General features: G+C 46.6%; 1 long non-coding RNA gene across 1 annotated transcript; it reads right to left on the bottom strand.

The window, feature by feature from the left end:
* Window positions 1-3,318: 3,318 nt before the first annotated feature.
* On the bottom strand, window positions 3,319-7,003 carry LOC110352927 (uncharacterized). Its single transcript, XR_002402712.4, has 2 exons — window positions 6,428-7,003; window positions 3,319-4,202 (listed from the first exon to the last, which is right to left on the bottom strand). It is a non-coding gene; the product is annotated as an uncharacterized lncRNA (long non-coding RNA).
* Between the last annotated feature and the right edge of the window lie 14,074 nt (window positions 7,004-21,077).

Genomic DNA, 21,077 nt, shown 5'->3' with positions numbered 1-21,077 from the left:
AAGCTCCCATGGCTGCGGTGAGTCCAGCCGTTAAATGGATGTTTGCAATCACGCCAGCATTCCGCTTCAGCAAGAATCCCGGAGTGTGACAGACTCTCTTTATGAATTAGTCATTTAATTTATGAAACGTGGGTTGGGTATTGTCACATACTCAGGTGTCCTCTGTACCCCTGACAGCTGCACTCCCCCGCATTGCTGTTCAGCGGGTGACGCAGCCACGAAAACCCCAGAGGCTGGGATGCTGCCTGGACGGACAGACAGACCCAGGAGCTCGGGAAAGCTCCGGGTACCTCACTGCTGGAAGCCTGAGAATAAATTATTACCCCTGCTAATTGTTCACTGGTGATGATTCCAGCAGGAAGGAATTGCAGAGGGACCTGTCCCATCAAATCAGCCTTCCCCCAGCCTTGGCAGCCCTCGCGTGCCCTCCAGCATTAGCCCTTCAGTCTGGTCAGGTCTTGTGACAAAAACATGGGGGCAGCACAAAATAAACTGGTCATGGGATGACAACTCAATGCTTAAAACACAACTGGCAAACACAAGTAAGATAAGAAGAGCAAAAGCAAACCAGCCCTCAGGCCCTGCCAGCCCCAGCACCTCCATTTTAGCTCAGGGTCTCTCTTTGTGCCATACCTGGTGCCCCAGTTACATTCAGTGACCCTTCAGCATGGGAGCACATCCCAAATTCAAGCTGTACCTCTCAAGGATGGTTGTAACTGAGGCGACACATCTGAGTTCCCCAGTTCACACAGAGGCTAAGGTGCTGCTGCCTATTTATAGCTGGGCTGGGTTAAATAAAGTGGCTTATTCATCCCTGAGGTTTTGAACAAATTCCAGGGAGGACAAAGGGCCTACTGTCTTTTCCCCCATTCCCTTTTTTTTTTTTTTTTTTTTTTTTTTTTTTTTTTTTTTTTGGCCTAGTTCGTACAGGCAGAGCTCAGTCTTGTTCCAAGACTAGAAAATTATTTGCTGGCTTGGCACAAGCTGCTGTCCAGCTGAAATCATCTGCACAATTTTCATATATATTCTGAGAAAAAGAAGTCATTGAAATGCTACAAGGTTTTGATGCACGGTCACCAACCATGTCTGCAGATCCACCGATAAGAGATCCCTTAAATTTGGAGGCATGGCTTTGGGTCTACTGCAGCTGAGAGATGCCTTTGAACACCAAGGGGAAGGAAAAACAAAATGAGAGTGTTTTAAAACCCTGCTTTATAAACGTGATCCATAACATATTGGAACAAGCACAGCAAGTGACAGCTCTTATGCTCAGCCCCTGTCCTGGGCAGGGCCAGCTCCTGACATTGTCTCCAGTCATGATGACTGCTGATGTAACTGACCCAAGTCTTTGTCTCCAAGTGACTCCATACATATCCCCTGGGGCAGTGCCTGCCTTCTGGTTGCCTTGCACCCAAAATACCCACACAGCACCAGCTGGAGAAGCTCCAGGGCTGCCAGCACAGTGAGCTGGCCCTGGCAAGAGACAAACCCAGCTGTTTCCTTGCTCCCTTCCCCACTGCAAACCGAGACCAGGCTGAGGCTGGAGGATCCAGCTGAAGTGGTCCAAGAGCTGCCCAAAAGCAATGTAAAAGCAACAGCCCAGGGTCTCTGCAGTTACCTATCCAGGACACTCTTGCATTGCTAAGAAAACCTTAGTTGAGTTAACTTATTTGTTCTTTATTTATTTTTTTTCCCAGAAAACTTCACATGCATTTCTATGAAGATATAAAGTGTTTCTGCCATGCAGAACACTGCCAAGATCCGTGCTTGTTATTCCAAATAAAAACTGTTGTGTGCAAATGACCTAGACACACAGAGTGCACCAGTTAAGTGGGGATTTGGCTAAATCCAGCACACATATCTAATCAGAAAACATACAAGTTTTGGGAAAACACCATGATGTGATCTTACAGAGTCTTAACATATGGGTGTGTACAGGTTATGGGAGAAGAAACAAGCAATACCTAATTAATTCTGGGAATTGTGTTTCATATCACTTCGTAAAGTCTCGTGGCCAAGAGAAGAGCATCTTGAGGTATAAATCAACCTGGTCCACCAACTTGGTGCCTGAAGTGAAGTTGTATGACCTCTTGTGTCTCAGCCTCATAAAGCTGGATAAATGACTGATTCCCAGAATGAGAACCAGATGCTGATGCATTTTGGCAAAACCTTCCTGCCCATGGAGTTACTCCTACTTACAAGATAATTTCCACACACAGTGCTTCTTTATGCATTGAACACAACAGGATGTAAGTTCCTAGCAAGTTTTCAGTAGAAGCATGATGCAGAAAGCAGGATAAGACTCACATCATGGCTGTCACTGTAACGCGATCCCACCTAGGGTGTTCATAGACAGCAGATTTTCTGTAACATCTGCCACAGGCAATGCACAGCAGTGGGGAGGTTTGTGAGTACCGTAGCACTGCTGAGTAGTTTACACAAGTTAAACACACAGGAAAAAAAAAAAAAAAAAAGACTTAAAGACACAGAGCATATGATGCCAAACATCTAGTATTAAACATTCCTAGAGTGACCATCGGCTGTCCTCCAGAGAAAGATTTCAGAAGAAACTGTAAGAGCTGATTTCCACTCCAAATTTACTTGGAATAGCATTGCACTCAAATACTCATGTTGATATTTCAGGGTTTACAAGGCACCACTATTTATTTTGCTTTACTGTGTCACCTTTCTTTTCAGTGCATTTTAATAAAGTTTAAGACCATGACTAGAATTCACAAGCTGAGTTTTATCAGGACTGCATACGCCAGCACTAACTCAGAAAATGTGTGTGTGCCAGTCTTCCTACGGTCTACCAGGAAAAAAAAAAAGAAAAAAAAAAAAAGAAAAAAAAAAAGGCACTCTCTGTGCTGAATTATCCTGTAATCAAGGTAGATCTTCTCTTTGTGGGCTTATTATTATTATTTTCTTAGGGTGATACCATTCCCCTCTGAGTAATGTATTACTACCAACTCAGAGCAAGATGCCCTGGATACAATATAAATGAAAGAGCAGGAATCTCTGATGTATGAAAACAGCTAATGAAACTGTATGAAAACAGCTAATGCAGATACTCAACTTTTAACACAAAGGCATAAAATAACCCCAGCTGTGTCTGTGCTGCTAGGTCAGGCCTGGCGCATCTGTGCTCACAAACTTCCAACCCCATTTTCCTCTGGGATCAGGTGTGCATAGATGTAATTCCCTTGACTGTGGACCTGCTTCAATGTGGGCCATGCACTGAATGTGGGCATTCAGACCATTATTGGGGCCTACTTTTGAAACCATGGAGTGGTCGTGGCCTTGTTCACCTGGCACACATTTCTCAGCAGCTTCGCTGGGCCTCCCCTGTGAACTTCCCTCATGAACTACGTCTTACTTGAGAGATCAAACAAATAAGGGATTAAAAAACACAGGATGAGATCCCTCGTGGTGCTGACAGGTTCCCCTCTCCTGCTTGGAAAAAATTTGCAAAATGGCAAATTTTGCAAAAATTGGGCTCTTCTGGTGGATTTGTCCCACAGCCTGAAGTAGAAGCCAGCTAATACGCACCATATTGGCCGAGAAGCTTATTTTCAGTCTTTGCATTCCTACATGACAAGCACACAAAGAGCGTATTAAAGATTAATGCAAAAGGCCTTAAAGGTGGGGGCTCCCTGAAAGGCCCAGCGCAGCAGGCCTTCGTTAGCGCATGAGAGCAGATGGACACACCGCCGGGGGCTGACAGCACACACAACGCCTCTCCGCGCTTTCTTCTCCAGCCTAATGCCTCTGAACTTTGTCAGCAGTCTCCAAACATCCATAAATGATTCAGAGGAAGATGGATTAACCAGGGGAAAGTGTGATGCTTGCTGGGTTGTAGGAGTCCCAAGACTGCTCTTCTGGTTCTGGTTTCACCACAAACTTCAGTGTAACCGATTCATCCACCCGAGCTGAAGTGGATGAGATTTTATGTTCATGGAGATTTTATGTTCAGTCCCAAATTTTCAACCACTCCATCTTTGCTCTTCTGAGACCCTCTACCTTCCCTCAGTTAAGTGCTCTGCGTTTTTACATCCAACACCCACAGCCATACATGAATCCTGTGTGATTCACGATCTGTCTCATCAGTGGGGCTTTGTCGAGTAGGAAGCTTCTGAATTCCCCATGGGCCATGTCTGGCAATGAAGGCACGTGGCTGCCATGCACACAAGATGTAAACTCACCTGCAAGAAAAGCATGTGTGCTACACCACGAGCTGCTGTGCCAGCTCTGAGCTGGGCAGCTCCGATGGGGTGCTGCTGAGGCACTGACTAACAGCAGTGACACTCTCCTCAATTTTCCCCTTTCCACCCCAAAAATAAAGCAGCAATGTATATGCCTAGCATTTCAGAAATACTTAAAATCAAAAAGACTACCAAATAATACTTCTAATGCCTACACAATGTGACACTGATCACTGATGCTTAGCAAATTGGACAGGAGTCATAATACACGAGATAAGAGCATGGGTATAACTCCCGTGTTTTTACTTGCAGCTCCTGGAGACAGCAACAGTTTGCATAGAACATACTGGTGAGGCTGGCAAGAATTAAAATTTACAGCTTCAGATTAATGGGTGGAAATGTGAATGTGGTTACCAAAAGCTGTTGCTGTTATATCCTTGCCTCTTCTCCTTCTTGACATTTTCTTTTGTGCTGCATTTCTGGTGTTGACATGGAGCTTTCTACATGACAAGTGGAATAGTTCAAATATTCCACATTCCTATCAGCAGTTGCCCAATTGCTGCTACACACCCAGCTCCCCTCTCCAGGATGCAGCTGCCTCTGCTGGATGCGAACAGCCCAGAGGGAGCTGGGCTGAGGAGCTGTGGGCTGCTCTGAGCCGTCCCCAGATTACGGAGCAGAGGGACAGAAAAAAACGCTTTTTGGCAGGGCTAACTAGCTCCACATCCTGTGCTGTAATGGTGGGATTTGCCCCAGCACTGCCCAGCACGCTGTGTGGCGCCACAAGCATCTCCATCTGTGATGCTTCACTGGAGCTGCAAACTTGGGCACTGCTCGGTTGTTTACTGAACGTGCATCTAATTTTGTGGCATCTCTGTATCTTGCTAAACAATCATCCAGCCAAGCGATTTAGCCCACAGCTTGTAGCATCATGCAAATGAAGTTGTATTACCAAACATTCAAAAGGGAAACATTTTGCAGAAGAACGTGTTTCAAATCCTTTAACAACCTCCTCTTTCTTCAACACAATGTTTCCAAGTGGAGGAAAAAAAATACCTAGCCCTGCTTCCAGAAACACACAACTCACCATAGAAACTACAAACTGAAACAACCCTACTTGTGATTGCAGCTCAATGGAGCATTTTAGTTAATAGGTTATTTGAGTAAGAGGGATATTTGCAAAACATCACTGCTAATCCTGCCGTTTGCTGTATGTGGAAGGGCTCCAGCTGATTTCAGTGAAACTCCACCCATAGGGAGTAGGCAGCAGAATGAGGGACATAATGAGCTCTTGCTTTTTTTACCTAAATAACCTGTCAGCAGCCATGGTTCAATGTAAACTAATCAGGATTAAACATGGGTTCGGTTCACCACTGCAGTTTAACTTTATTGCTCTCTGTCCCAGCAGAGCAGTTTGGGATTTGCTGCCACATCAGCTATGCTGGATGACCACCAGGCTGTTTTCGGGGTCAGCCATGGCTGGGGGTGAGCCCATGGGATGGCCAAGCAGAGCTGCTCCAAGAGCCCACACTGAGCATCACTGATACACCGTACCCCAGGGCTTTGAAGGACACATCCCACAGCTCCTTGTGCTGCCCCAAACCAACTTACTTTTCTCTTTCCTCTTGGCTGTACTAGGAGAACATCTCTGTCTTTCTTGGCACAGGTGGTAAGGTATAGGAATGCCTGAGCAGGATTTTTTAGCCCACATCCTTGCTGTGAGCTGGCTTCTGGCTTTGGTCTTTACTTGTGCCAGATCAACTGGCAAAAAAATGCCACCAAACTCATGGCAGAGTTCGAGCTTGGTTTAACGCTTGGTTTGAGCTCTGCTGACCTCCACAACAAAGTGCATGTCCTCTGTACCTGTTTTTTCTTTATGAAGTCTGAGCCATCCCATTTAGTGCAGGTTGATTTATACCTACCCATCCTCTGTTTCCCACCAGAAGTCACAAGCTGAGTTTTAAAGGCAGACCTCTAAGTAAATTTATAGCCTACATCAGGTTTTTCATCTTGGAAAGAAGCAAACCCATAAATTTCCCATACAAGTGCTCCAAAAATCATCCCCTTTTTGATTCATTGTGCTTGAAAGTCTTTCTGAGCCAGAGAATGCAGACCTGTCTGTGATATTCATTTTGAAATTTGAACAAAGGACTGAGGCATCATTTAGGAAGTCTGTTCAGCGCTCCGTAAGATGAGTGACCCAAATATGCAATTGCATATGTTACCTGCCTTCTGACCGAGTGACAGCAGCCTCTCCATCAAGCACACAAAAAGCACATGAATGCTCCAGGAGAGCGCAATGCTTAGGAATGTGAACGTTCAAGGTACCAAGTGCCTGTTTAAAGAAATTGAAACAGCTTTTGCAAAATGCATTAGAAATTGAAGACACATGTATCTATTCAGATATCTGCAAAGCTGGGTGGTCCAGGCACAGGGACCTCTGGGCTGCAGGTGTTCAGAAATCCTGTAATTGGCTTTAAATTGGAAGGTTCAAAACAAGTAGATCTGGGCTCCCTGATTGCCCTTTGCAGCAGGGGAGAGGAGAGGTACTGCATTTTCAATCATTTCTTTGCAGCACAATTGGCTCTGAACATCCATTAGAAAATCCCCAAATTGAGATTCGCTGGTAGTCTCACAACTCCAGGTGCTGGAAATGTGAGAGAACATGATCTGGTAAGTAATAAACCATAAGTCAGTGACACTGCCTTGGAAGTCCCCATTCCCTCACCGTATCAAGCCTACTTTCTGATGGTGAGTCAGCCTCAGGGCTAAACCCCCACAAGGACCTGGGCTCCAGGCCAGATTCCTGTGCATCTTGCAGACCAGAAGACTCTCCAAAGGAGGCACTCAGGTCCCTAGAAAGCACCCAGGAGGACTTAGTGTTGGGGCAGCATTCCTCATTTCATCCAGCCTGGTACGTGTGGGGAAGCCCAGGTTACACAGCAGGACACCCAGAGGAAGGAGATGGTTCAAGCTGCAGCTCTCTTCCTTTCTCAGACCAGTGACTGCTTGGTGTGGCAGCCTAACTGCTCCCTGGAGCTTCACAGAGCTATTGCCCCCGAGGCAGGAAGCTTGGTCAAATGCCCCTGGCAAAGGTGAAGATCCCTGTGCCAGGTTTTTCCACGTGGTGATCACCTGCCATGAAGACCACGTTGGAAATACAAGGGTTTCTTTGACATCTAAATAGAATTAAAAAAAAAAAAAATGCTGTTTGTGGTAGGTGCAGAGCAGATGGTCCGTGAGGTCTCCGTGCTTAACCCCTCCAGCCATGGATTACATATTATAAAACTCCCTTTCTCTTACTTTTATATGTCTTCTCTAGGGACATTTTCAGTTTGGGGGGCAAGTGCTGTCTTTCCTGAGTCCATACAGTGCTTGGCAAAAGACCAAGCATGTCCTGTGTGATATGAACCACAGAAAGCCAGGAGCTGGGGCTTTCTCTGCGTTGTGGTTGCTCCAGCAGCGCTCCCAGTGACTCACAAATCAATACGCTCCACTTCCACCAGGCTTTTCATGGGCAAAGGAGGTGTTTCCGCAGCACAGATGTGGAGGAAGCCGTGTGACAGTGTATGTGTAGGAGTCGGGCTCTGCAGGCGCCTCAGCTGCTCCTTATCACACCAGCCCCGTTCCACACCGGTATTGCTAAAAAGCAGCGAGGACAATAGCTATTACTATTTTCTCCTGTTGGGACAAGTACCCCTTGTTTAAAAAATCCACACCTCTATGCACACCTACGCAATACTCCAAATCACTGCAATATGTGGACTCAGATGTTATGAATAATATAAATATTCCTTTGTATTTGCTGGGAGATTTGAGCTCTCCCCTCCACACACACACCCTTGTGTGCCTCTATGTATCTGATAATAGGGGATTATAGTACAGGGCTGTTATTCCTGCAGGGTTTGATTATTTAACATTGTACCGAGCGAAGTTATCAGAGAAATCCTGATGGACAAAAATAACTCTTTGTTTCTGATGTGGTGTTTGCAAAATAGGAGCCAAAAATAGCTATTGGCTGGCGGGCCTCAGATATTGCTGACCTTTCAGCACACCCAGCAGAAACGGCCAGGGCAGAAATCCCTTTGCTCTGGGTGTGCAGAGCAAACCTCCTTCCTCTCATCTTTTCCACATTAAGCTTGGGTTCAGCACTGTTTGCTTTCAGTCCCCTCGGGCCGCATGCAGAGGGGGCTGCGGTGTCAGCCCCCCTGGGAAGACTTGCTGGTCCCCCAGGAAAAGGGGTCCGTGCCAGCACTTGCCCCGTGTCTGTGACCCTTTTAGTTGCCCCAGAGCCAGGCACAGCTGTAAATGTCTTTTGAAATGTTTCCTCCTCCACACATGGAGGCAGACACAGGCCTGGATGCCAGGTGGGAGCAAGGAGAGCGACCCAGTTGTGCTCGGACAGGGTGTCCTGCTTCCAGGCCTGCTGAAACAGCAAAAACTACAGTCCCAACCCAAAGGGTGAGGACTTGAAGTCCTGCACAACTCCCATGCCCTCTTCCTCAGCCCTGAAGGTGGCTGGGACAGAGATGTCCCCTGCCCCTTACTGCTCCTCCTCACAGTGTCTCCTGTCTGTCTTTTCTCCTTCTCACTCTCCTCCCATCTCCCGCTTAGCTGAGAGAAAAATCCCTGAGCACACGGGAGTGAAGGCACCTCATAAATTAGGGAGCTGGCTGAACATATGGAGACATCAGGAGCAAGTGGAGGTGACAGCCAGAAACAAGGGGAGATGTGCTCCTTCACTGGGGTCTCCTCCTGCCCTGACCCCTGGGACCACTGCTGGGCAGGCCCAGGAGGCAGGCGAGGCCCTGCAGGGCTGGATCACACTGGGGAACGAGGTCTCAGAAGAGAAACCCTGGGAGAAACAGCTCCAACATTTCCAAAACCACCCTGCCTCGCCTTGCCTCAAAACACACTGCTTGGGATGCAGGAGACAAAGCCATGAAAGACAGAAAATCAGAAAGGAAAGCTCCTTGCTGGCCAGGCTTGGAGAAAACATCTGCTGGTGTTGGGTTTTTTTTGAGAAGCTCCAGCCAACACGGGCTCGTCCCTGAGCTCTGGTGATGTGCAGGCTGTGGGGAGATGTGAGCACAATGCTTTGACAGCTCCGGGGTTGTCTTCCCTGCAGTGCACAGAGCTCGTGGAAGGGAGAGCCTCTGGGGGAACTCAGCTGTGAAATCCTGCAACTCCTTCCTCTGAAAACTGTGATTTATTTTTTTTTTTTTTGAAGGTTCACACATTTAGCTCCGTTTAGGGGAATTTTCACAGGAAAGGCATCCTTCGTACAACACGCTCATCAAATTTCAAGTCATTCCTTTAAGCATTTCTTAAAATGGGTGAAACAAAATGCTTTTTTTCTCTGCTTTATTCTCAGAAACCGCTGCTTTAGGTTAACAAGTTCACACATACAGTAAATATCGAGTTACCTGGCTCAGTCAGAATGTTCTTAATATTGCATTTCAGCCCAAACAGCGAAAGACCACAAACTAAACAGAAGTGGGAAAGGGGAAAGTGTAACGGGAAGCACCAGGCAGCAGCCGCCCTAGCAGGTAGTGCTAGCAGCACAGCCTGCAGCACAATGCCAATGGGCATGTCCAAGGTGATGCTGGCAGCAACACTTTGTGAAAAATGGTGTAAGAAGAATGTGAAACAGTGAAAATGAGGAAGCCAGTTATATTAATAAATTCTATCAATTCTGATTATATGTATTCCTCTTGTAATACTCCAAGAAGTGCACATTTGTTGGTCAGACACTGTGAAAAATGCCTTGCTGTGAATCTGTTGGGAAGGGACTAATCCTGCTTTTGAGCTGGTTTGGAAAATGGAGTTGGGATCAGCCTGCTTGGTTGAGGTCTAACCTTCAAAACCCAGCCAGTTTTAAACCTGGTTTAATTCGCATCAGTGATGTGGATCACCATGGCAAAGTCATTGCTCCCCGCCTGAACCCCCCGCTGACACCAATAAGTATTTTGCTTGCAAAATATGAGCAAGAATATGCAGCAGAGAGTTCGCTGCAGACAGGATCTTCCATTAACCCTTCCCCTGGTTATGACAACGCCTTGTTTTACTGCTGTGATCTCAGGTTGACTTGGGGAATTATCTGTGGCAGAATCTGGCTCAGACAGCACCAGGCTCGGATTTGACCTGCTTGTCCTGTGTTCCTTCACATCCCTGTTTTATCATTCTTCAAAGACAAGTGTATTTTCTGTGTGACAAGACCGTCTCGTGGAAGGTTAGCATACAAAGGGCAGATTACAGAGAATCAAGAGCAAAGCCCTTCGGGACACTTGTGCAAATTGCAGCTGAAGCAGATGGTATTTAAACAGAAAGTCTGGGCACAATTAAGGATGGAAGAAGGAAGAGGGAAGCCACAGAGGACCTGGAAGGCAGACTGACAAGATCTTGTAGCCTTGGCAACACCCTCTCCTGATTGCCCACATCAAATGCAGAGGGTAGGACATGAAGGATGCCGCTAATCAAGTGCCATCTTAGACAATCTTCCTTTCTGCCATTCTGCTCTGAAGGGATCCTGCCTTTCTCCCAGCCCGACTTAGCTGCTGGAGCAACTGAGCTACCAGAAAAATAGCTCAGCACCTCCAAGGAGCTGCATGAAATCGTGCTGGTTGCAGGACAAAAATACAAGAAAAAAAAAAACACACACACAGAAAAAATAAAATAAAATTTCAGAAGTAACTGATGGGATGTGCATGGAAAGCTGGAAATAATGAGCTGGGGAGAAGTGTGCCTTCAGCAGCTTCCTGGGGAGGGACAGAAATAAGCTGATGGAGACATTGAGTCCTCTTATCTCCAAACCCAATGATTTCCCAAGAGAAACAACCCCTAAACACACATGGAGTGAAGCAGCCAACTTCCCTTTAGTGAATTTGGTAAAACCAGTGGTTCAGATGTCCAGAAATCCCTTGGAAGCCCGTAAAGAAGAGCCCAGAGAGGGCAAGCACCCAGGCAGGCAGGTGCCCCTGCGGTGCAGCATGTAGACGGACCCAAGCTGCTGAGCATTTTTGGCTACATGAACTTCAAAAGTTTGCATGCACTGAGAGATTCCCATTGTAGTTGACAGAACAAAGACACTTCTAGAGAAATGTCTTCAGGTGGATGTTTAGAATGAAGGGAAATGGGCACACCACACAAGATACAGAGAAAACTATGTGCAACACCTGTGACTTCAGGGGTCCTGAGAGGTTTCCAAAACAACCGAAAATAATCACCTTGGGCATTACATGAAAAAAACACACATTCATTTAGATGACAGAGGGATGCCATTTTCAATTTGACATCTCTAACTCTCTAAATAAAACTTTCTACGTCAGTTGGCAATGTACCTAAAATGTGCAGCTCCAGAGTTTTACCTACGCAAGTGTGTCTGAGGCTTTGTCTGCCAAGACAAGCAGTGGGTAAATAACATGAACTCTCGGGTAAGCAATTCTTATTCACATGGGGTTGCAGGAGGAGTTAATAAGCAAGGAAGTGCTACAGCAAAGGTAAGTGTTCAAGGTGAAAAATGGGTGAATGGAGAAGCAGTGGGGCCCCAGTGTGAGCTCGGCCACCCAGAGACACTGCCCAGCTCCCTGCAGGAGCCCCTGCTGAAGGCTGCTCCTCCACCAGACATCTCCCCAGCACAGGACAGGTGTCAGCAGCCTGAGGTCCCTTCTGCAGGTTGCAGTCCATGTAGGATCAGGCAGCGGCTGCATGGTACACATGGCCCAGCACCTTCTGGCCAGCACAAGCAAAATCCTCTTGGTTGAACTTTCCCAACACATTTGCCTTTCCTCCTTCAGTGACATCTGCCCTGTTCTGCACCTCTTCAGCACTTTATCAGCAGGATAAATCATCAAATTTTGTATTCCAGAGCAAGTCCTAGATAGGAAATCTTTGGTGGCACCTGAGCTCTGATCCTTGCTTGCACTTTGTTCTTGCCTCTTGGGCCACTTCTGCTGCTTGGAGTATTTTGTGTGCCCCACCGTGGTCAGGGGATGCTCTCAGCACACCTGCAGCCCCTCCTGCTGCTTTGATGCTGGAGCCACACACAACTTCAAACAAAGCCTTTAAACCCTCTGTCTGAGTTTACATGTCTGCAAACAACTCTTTTTTCCCCCACCCATAATGGGCTATTGACACAGCTGCTCTCTTTCATCACTCAACCTATGGAGAGCAGAAGTATAGTCTCAACATGAAAAGAACATTTATTAATCCTCACTACACTGCTCCCTGATTTTCATGATGTGCAGTGTCAGATTTGAGCAAGCATCAGTGCTTGCTCAAATAGTGTCTATGTCTCAGTATAACAGTGTCTGGAGCTCGGGACATGCATTTGGTCCAGCCCCAGTTTCCTTCCTTAGAGCGGTCACCAAGAGGAGACACTTTCTGGATATCTTATCAGGCTTTTCTTTTTTTTTTAATGGGAGAATAATATTTCTCTTTGCCTGTGCTGGGAGCTTTCTGGGTGGGTTTGCAGCGCTGTTTCTGGGAGAGCATCCAATGTCCTCTGCCGTGTTTGGAAAGGGTGGCTCCCGCCGCATCGCGGGCCTGGAGTTGATGACATTGGCAGCTGCGGCACACTTGGCCCACGGACCTTGCTCTCCTGCTCGGTTTTCATCCCACCTCTCGCTTTTTTCCACCCGGCCTCCTCCCTCCCGAACAAAGGCAGACGTCTCTCCGGCTGCTCCCCGCTGTCCCCCCACTGCCGGTGCCACGAACATGTCCCCGGGTGCTGCCACGGGTGGCACAGCCCCGGTTTTCCAGCACGCAGCCAGCTGTGGGACACAACCTGACACCCTGCAGGAAGTTTGTGCCTCGTCCCATCCCTCTCAGACACGTGTTGTGAATGGCTTTCTGCGTCGCCGTGGTGTGAAGGAAATGCTTCATGGCAGAGGTGAAGGATGGCCCCTTCCCAACCCGGGACCCCACATCCCTCTGGTTATAATAGGGTGAAGATGTTGATTAATGGGAGGGCTGCAGCAGCAAGGGCAGCCTGGTCCAGGCAATGGCCATGCAGACAGAGAGCATCCCTGGGAGGAGGCCAAGAGCAAATGGCAGTGAAGCCACTCAAGTGTGGCCTCAGCCCTGCCTGGGACAAGGAGCAGCAGGGAAGCACAGAGACACATTCCCCACTGTTACAATGCAGTCAGGAAAAAAACAGAAAAAGTGGGCTAGCTCCTACAGCAATAGCTCTGCAATGTCCCCAGTGACAGCATGAGCATCCAGCCTCCCCCGTGGGCTTGGTGCTGTGCTCAGCAAGCCTGCAGCACTGCAGCACAGGGCAGCCAACCATGCCCCAAGTGCATGTGCTGATAATAGAAGTGCCCTTGCAGGCTCTGCGGGTGGATGCTCATGTGGCTCCTGGCCATCCCGACCAGCCCAGTCCGCCCTGGTGCCTCTCTTGTGGAAGCCCAGCCTCAAGGCAGACAAACCTTCAAGGGGCCCTTCTTCCTATCTGAACCACGTAAAAGTCAAGAGCCACTTTTTGTCACCCTGAGATCAGATCTATGCAAGGAGTGCCTTTCTTCATCCCCTCCATCACTTTCATCACCTCCAAGCCAGGCTGAGTGCCATCCCTGCGCTCTTTAGGTACAGCTGCCCAGACCCAGACCAGAACTAGAGAGCTCTCCGCCCCATGTCATTCCCTACAGGTTTTATGGGAATTTAGCGTAGGAGCAGACAGCTGCCTGTGGAAAGCCCATAAATCATGTCACCTCAGCACGGATTGAACCCGACGCCTGCTGGTGGCAGAGACCTGTCACCAGTCTGCAGCACTGTGCTAGCTGCTGCTGTGTGATTGACCCACCCAGGGGCGAATCTCAGAGACTTGCATTTCCTAGGACAGCAAACCCAGCTCCCTTCCTCCCTCAGCTTGGCACTGTGCACTGATGCACCATCCAAAGAGGAGTTGACATTGCTGTTCCCCCTCCTTGGCCACAGCTACTCCTTGCAGACAAAGCGCTTTGGCACAGCCTCCGCTGCTCAGAGTGGCTCCGCACCTTCAGGCTCACTCCCATGTGATGTACAACATCACCAAAAGGCTTAAATCTGTCCTACAGAATTGTGGAAGTGGCTTAAAAAAAGCAGAGGTGCGATACAATCGATGTGACTCAAAAATACATTTAGGTTCTTTGAGATGTAATGTTCTGGTTTCCGTGCTGCGAGGAGTGGTGCTTGATGTTTTATACAGCTGTGACAACTGGAAACTTTTATTTAAACAGAAGGGAAGCTTCTGCATCTGGGAGCGGGGTTTTTAAAACAAAACAAACAGTGACAACAAAAAAAAACGCAAATGTGAAAATCACAAAACTTAGCAACACTCTCTTTAGTAACAGCCATTTTCTGAGTGCCCCAAATGGCTGGGTAGCCAAAGGCCAGATGATGAGATCTGTGTAAGGAAGGCACCACCCCGCTCACAGAAGCACACAAGTCTTTTGTAATTACTTTTTGAGGGCTGGTAGGAAGGATGCTCTTGTACGAAAGATACTTACCTGGATGGCTCAAAAGGTCAGGGCTTCATTCCCAGCTCCCATGCAGACTTCCTACAGGAGCTTGGGAAATGATGTTTCCAAACGCTGCTTTGGTCTTCCCATCTGAAAACTAAGTAAAATTGTTATCTCTCAAAATGTCTTAGACTCTAAGGCTATGTCTTACTTTATTCAAGTTTCCAAAGAGGTTAAAAATGTCACATAGGTTGGACTAGAAATTGTGAAGCATTTTTGTTTGCATGAACTTTGTCTCAAACCAAATTCTCCTCTTCGACTCCCTGTCCTGAATTGACACCATGTTCCTTCCTTCATGCCTTTAATTGCTTCAATATTTTGCAACTACAAGACTTATAAAATTAATTAAAATGTAAATTAAATGATAGCTTGAAGGAGGATTGCAATTACCATGATTTCATCTTTTACTCTTACATCCCGTGGTACCAACAGGTCTGTGCAACAGGTGTGCCAATTAATAGCAGGCGGCGGAGGCATCTGCAGTCACCTACCTCGCCGTGCCTGAGGCTACTCAGACAATTTTGTCTTGTGCAACTACTACAGAAGCACCTGTGCCAAGTCTCCAGCTACATGAGGCTGAGAGGTGAGAGAGTGAGGTCCTCAATCAGCAAGAAAATAAAGAGAAATGCTCCCAAAACGATGGACAAGCCCTTAAGAAATCTTACAGATGTTTTTCCACACAATAAACAGATGGCTGCTAGGAGAGTTACATGAAGCAGCACATTTAAAGTTTTGTTTTGTCACCAAGTTTTCACCCTGATCTAGCTGAGAACAGATCAGTCTTTCTATTACATCCATCTTTTTAGAGCTGCTGGAGAGCAATGTCTCCAGCACGCTAGGCTGAAATTACCGAGTATCACAAAGAGTGTCAGCAATTAACTGTGTCATACCAAACCTGAAAACTGAGTTGGGTGAGTCACATTTTTTCCTCGCTTACCCAGAAATGGAAAATAAAACACTTCTAATAGTGTCATGAAGAAATCGCTGGGGCATTTCCAATGAACCAGAAAGAAGTTTATTGAAGCTTATTGACAGTTACCATAAAAACCATCAATCTTTCTGAAAAAAAAAAAGATAGTGGAAAATGGAGTTGTTTAGTGTCAGAAAACCCCAGAGCTGGCCTCAGCCTGTGAGCTTGCATGTCTGACAAGCTGCAGCTTAGGCTCAGATACCACTCAGGACATATACTTGTCCTGGCACAACCTTCTTTACACCTCCCCCTGCTTCCTCCCAGCTGTTTTTGAGGATCACTAAAGCAAGCCTCACTTGAGGAAATTTGGGGTATGGGGCATTATGATTGCTGTGCCAGCAATGGTTGTGCCTGAGAGATGGCACATTTTGATGAGGGTGCTGTGAACGCTGCAGCTGTGGTGAAGGGAAGCGGGTGATACGGGCTTTGGATTCTACCTGTTGCTGTGGCTCAGGTTTGGGAACTTCCACCAGGAAAGCTCAGGGAGGTGTGTGAGAAGCTGCAGGCCCACCACAGCAGTTGCACTTTCTCCAGAGGGCTAGGGCCAGTGAATCACGGAATCGCAGCATGGTCTCTCCTGCACTCTGCAACAGAAACAAATCAGATGCTTTGTGTGCAAGACATCTCTTGACAGAAATGTTAAACACAGAGGTAAGATTCCCTGCTTGAGGATTGTGGAGAAATGGTGGCTCTGACTGCAACAGGGGCACTGAAGGAAGGCAGTGTACCAAAGAAGCCACAGAGAAGCTATGGGAGATGAAGGCACATCTTCTGTGCACACTGTGACAGACGACAGAGAAATAAGTTGGAAGAATATGAAAACTGAGTGAAAACCAGTTGAGTCAGATTATTTTGGATGAACAATTGTCTACTGGAAGAGCATCGGGGCCATCAGCTCTCTGATCTGGTCGTGGACAAATATTGCTGCAATGACACCGGGCAGAGACGTGCTGGAAGAGTCATATCACTATGGGCGGCTTTACTGCCCCAGGAACAGCCTGGAAAATAAGTGCAGCTGGTGATGATATTCCTGAATATCATGGCTCAGAAACCAATAAGAACTGCCAAGAATCGGGCTGAGTTAAACCTTGCACAGGAAATAATAATGCAGAGGTTGGTCGGTTACATAAATGAAAGGAGAATAAGGACAGAGCAGTTCTGTTATGTGGTGAGAGCGTGGTAGAGATTAAAGGTAACTGATGTGTTTCCCAAAACCCAAGCAAACGCTTTGCCTGAGTGAGAAATTGGCACTGCAGATAATGGAGAAGGCAAGCTGGGTAGTGAATAAATACAATGCAATAGAAATCATACCTAAACTAAAAGTCCAAAATGTTGTTGTTTTAGAGCCAGCAAATGCACTGGGATGAGAGGATGAAGAAGAAGAACAAATGATCTCCACTGGAGCACGTGAAATCATGTTTCCAGTAGCAAGGATCCTCAAGGAAGCCAGGTTAGTCAGGCTGGATGAAACAAGAGCAAACGTATCACATACATGGTGGAATGGTTTGAAAAAATGAAATAAATAAAAGTATGAAATGGCTTTAGAACAGGTTCTGAAGGAAGAAACAGTTATATACATGGATAAAATTGGATAGAAATGGGATAAAATCATTTTACTTAACATTTTACCAACAGAGCTCACCTAGGACCCACATCTGTGACCATGACCTGAATCAGCATTCACACGTCTAGAGAAGCAGCTCGGTGCCTCAGCACTTGCAGGGCTTGCAGAGAAAAGCCACTGTGTTTGTGCACTCCTGTCTGAGCAAAACGCTGCCTCCAAAGATACTGACAGTGAGTCAGAGCATTAAATCCCTTCCCGTGATGTTCCCTTCCCATCCCTCTCCCATCCTTGCCCCCGCATGTGAGGATGTGCCTCCTCACTTCCCATTTTGCAGAACAGGGACAGGGAAGGCATTTCCATCCATTGGGAAGATGGAGCTGCCCTTTTCTGATTTTTTTTTTTTTTTTTGAGACAAGCCTCAATGCAAATCAGCACAGGGAAGCTTGTGTTGTAGCTTCTCAGTTCACATTCATCTTATACTTTTATCCAGAAAACGTTTCTAGTTAGGACATTCTCTAAAGAGCATAAAAGGAAGGAAAAAGGAAGAAAAATAACCCATAAATAGCTTCTACTGGAGCCTGTGGAAGGGTAAAGGTCATGGGGATATGGAAAAATACTCCTTGGAGACACCAAGCTCACAAACTGCCCTAGAAAAAGACACAGCCCATCCCAGCATCCTGCCTTGATGCAAACTGGGTCTTTGTAAAGTCTCACTTCACTTTCGAAGCGACAAGGGCATCCCCCAAACCCTGAAATCACTGCCGAGATGTTAGCTGCACACACATCTGTGTGGGAAACCAGCCCCTGTGACGTGGTGCCATCAGTTGTCCATTTTCTGCTCTCAGACAAGTGGCTGGGAGCCTATTTGTGTAGGGCTGCTGAAAATGAAGCCCTTAATCACCACCTTCATCAGGGAGCAGGGATATCTGGGGGGTGAGATTAGCATCCCTGCTGCTCTCGGGACAACATGTTGGGCAGCCGGGCTCCTGTCAGCAGCCCCTTTCTGAGTCATATCTTGTGCCCCCTCCCTAAGTAATAGTCCTGTTTTTTAAATTTATAGGAGGGTTGTTTATCCCTTTTTCCTTCTGTAGTCAGTTCTTTCTTGGCTTTTTGAATGAAACAGTAAAAAAGAAAAAAAAAAAAAAAGAGGGAGGAGGAAAGAAAAAGGTTTAAGAGTGGCTTTTATACTGTGGTATGATCCTACAGAGATGGGAGACAAAATATGCCTGAGACCTGTCCCTGCATCACGGGCACCCTGTGGGATGCAGAACCAGACTGAGGAGATACAGCCCATCAGATACAGCCCATTAGAAGAACCTCATCAGAGCAACAAAGGGGAAGAGAAGGTAGAATATCAGCCCTTTCCAAACTGAGGGTGTGTTTATGCACTGCAAGGTCAGAGCAGAACACCTCCCCTTCCCCACCTTTTAATGTGTGTTTTCTGCAAACCACGGAAGTTTTTACATTGTTTTCCCTTCTTCCCTGTTGCTTCCTCTTGGCCACTGGGTGATATTATTGTTATTTTTTTCTTAACCAGGACTCTCCCGCATGTGTCTCTGCACAAGCATGGCTCCACACACGTCCCAGAAAATCAGCATTTTTGTTTTCACAGTTTTTTTTCTTCTTTCTTTTCCATTCCCTATCTTCTCCAAATTGAAGTTTTCAAAGGTTAGACAATGGAAAAAAGGAAGATTTGGAAAGAATATCTAAATATTATACTTTCCCTGGCAAGCGGATGAGGGAAAAGTTGAGGGAAGGTTATAAGAGAAGGGAGTGGAAAGGAAAAACCTAAGTGAAAAAAATATTAATTTTGAAAATCGACAACCAGAGACAAAATCAATATTTTTATGTTTCCTGAAATTTCTCATGAAATTGCTGTTTTGCCAAAGAAATGAAACTTTCCCATGACTTCCCTCTCTCTTGCCACAGAAAAGTATATTCCCTTTGGAAAATACATGTGTCAAGTGCAGCGCGAAGAACAAAATGATGCTCGAGCCCTGTGCCCAGGGACTGGCTGTGCTGCTGCTGTGCCCAGATGAGGAATGACAGCCTGGGAGGAGAGGCACAGCTGTGGGTTATTCCTCCTCTTGCCTCCTGGATGTGCACAGACATGCATTCTCATGGTGGTTTCTCATGGCAAGACTGGAAGTATTTAGTCTCCAAAAGATGACCTTACAGAGTCCTGCACCCTTCAGCATCTTCACCAGCAATTTTATTACTGGTATAGAAAATACACTTATTAGATTCACAGATAACTCTAACATGGGGCAAGCTGCTCCATGTTGGACCATAACTGAATACAAAATACTCTCAAAAAATTGGAGACATGTCCTGAAAAAAGGTAGGATGAAAATCAGTACTGACAAATTCAAAATCCCACATGAAGGAAAGGAGAGGCATGCAGAAGAAGAGGCTCTGTTCTGACTAGAGAAGGGAGGATAAATTCAAGAACGTTATCAAGAAAAAAAGAAGAAATACATCTTTATTTCTACCGTGGGTAGGCAAAAAATAATGTGCTTAAGTTACAGTGAAGGAGATTCTGACAAACCAAGCAGAGGTTTTTGTTTGTAGAAGCAGGAAAGAACTGGAGCCCTGAGCTGAGGCACACAGGTCTTTGCCTCTGGACATTTAAGAAGAGGTAGTTCAAGTACCTGGAGAGACGGCACAGGTATGCCACCCAAAATAACAAGCTGTCACTGCCCCTTCCAGCCCAGTTTTCTCTGATTTTGCTGGTGGGTGTCAGTTTTCTCCAACAGCTCAGGAAATTACGACTTTTAAAAATAGCTCCCAAGGCTCCGAGCTTCCCAAAGACACTCAGACCTTCTCTTTTTCTGAACGCCTTTCCCACTGCCTAGTATTTCCACTGGCTTCAGTGAAACGAGGGTTTGCCGGCTGCGGCTCTTGGACCACATCAATGACTGCTCACATTGAACGTTTCATTTCCCTCCCAGCCACACTGGGAGGCTCTGGAGTGAACAGCTATTTTTAAAGCCACCATCCTGCCACACGGAACATTTGCTCGGCAGTAGAGAGTGTGCTCGAAGAAATAATGACTGCCTTTTTATCCAAAGACTATTATAGCTAATGTTTAAAGTTCACTAAAAAACATGTTTCTGTATATTTGTATGGAAGGTATATTTAAGGCAAACCTCCCTCAAACTCCACTCAGTAAGCAAAGAGCACACAGCAATACTCCACTCTTGACATTTTAAAAAGCCCTCTGATGTTCTTTTCTTCCCTTAACAATGGGGCCAATTTTCCCTCTCCTGGCTGCCAGCCTGCCCTCGCTTTTTCTTTTAGCACCTCTCGAGATTAACTTGACCTCACCTTTAAGCACACTATTCTCCAGGACACCAAACTCAGACGGGGTGGGAGGTGTTGCTGATGGAGCGATGAAAGATCAGACATCAGTGTAGCTGTGAGAACATTATCAGCGCTCACCGCTTCCTCTAACGAGGACCCAGCAACCTCCTGGGACATTAATATTGATCATAGGTGTCCCCTGTGCCTGTAGGTTCCCCAAGGAGCTGCTCAGAAAGTCAAGCTGGGAGCACAGGAAACTAAAGATAGCAGCTGAGGCCAGGAAAGAAAATGAGCAGGGCTTTATGTTTGTTCCTGTTGACACGGGGCTGCAGATCTTTGCTGCTTTCTGGCCATTGTTCTCCATGAAGGACTGACTGACTGCAGTACGGACACCTGTGTTTTGGAGGGGGAAGCAAATGTAATAGGGTAAGTTTAAGCCCCTACTCAGCCATCACCTTCACGATGCAGCTTGGTTTCTTGCTGTTTTTCTGCTGACCTTACACAGACAGATGTCGACTGCTGCTGCCACACACACCTCT

The sequence above is a fragment of the Anas platyrhynchos genome, chromosome 5 (genome assembly GCF_047663525.1).
Source record: "Anas platyrhynchos isolate ZD024472 breed Pekin duck chromosome 5, IASCAAS_PekinDuck_T2T, whole genome shotgun sequence".
NCBI lineage: Eukaryota > Metazoa > Chordata > Aves > Anseriformes > Anatidae > Anas > Anas platyrhynchos.
Note: the sequence above shows the minus strand (reverse complement) of the source record. Positions and strands in the feature narration are given on the sequence as shown.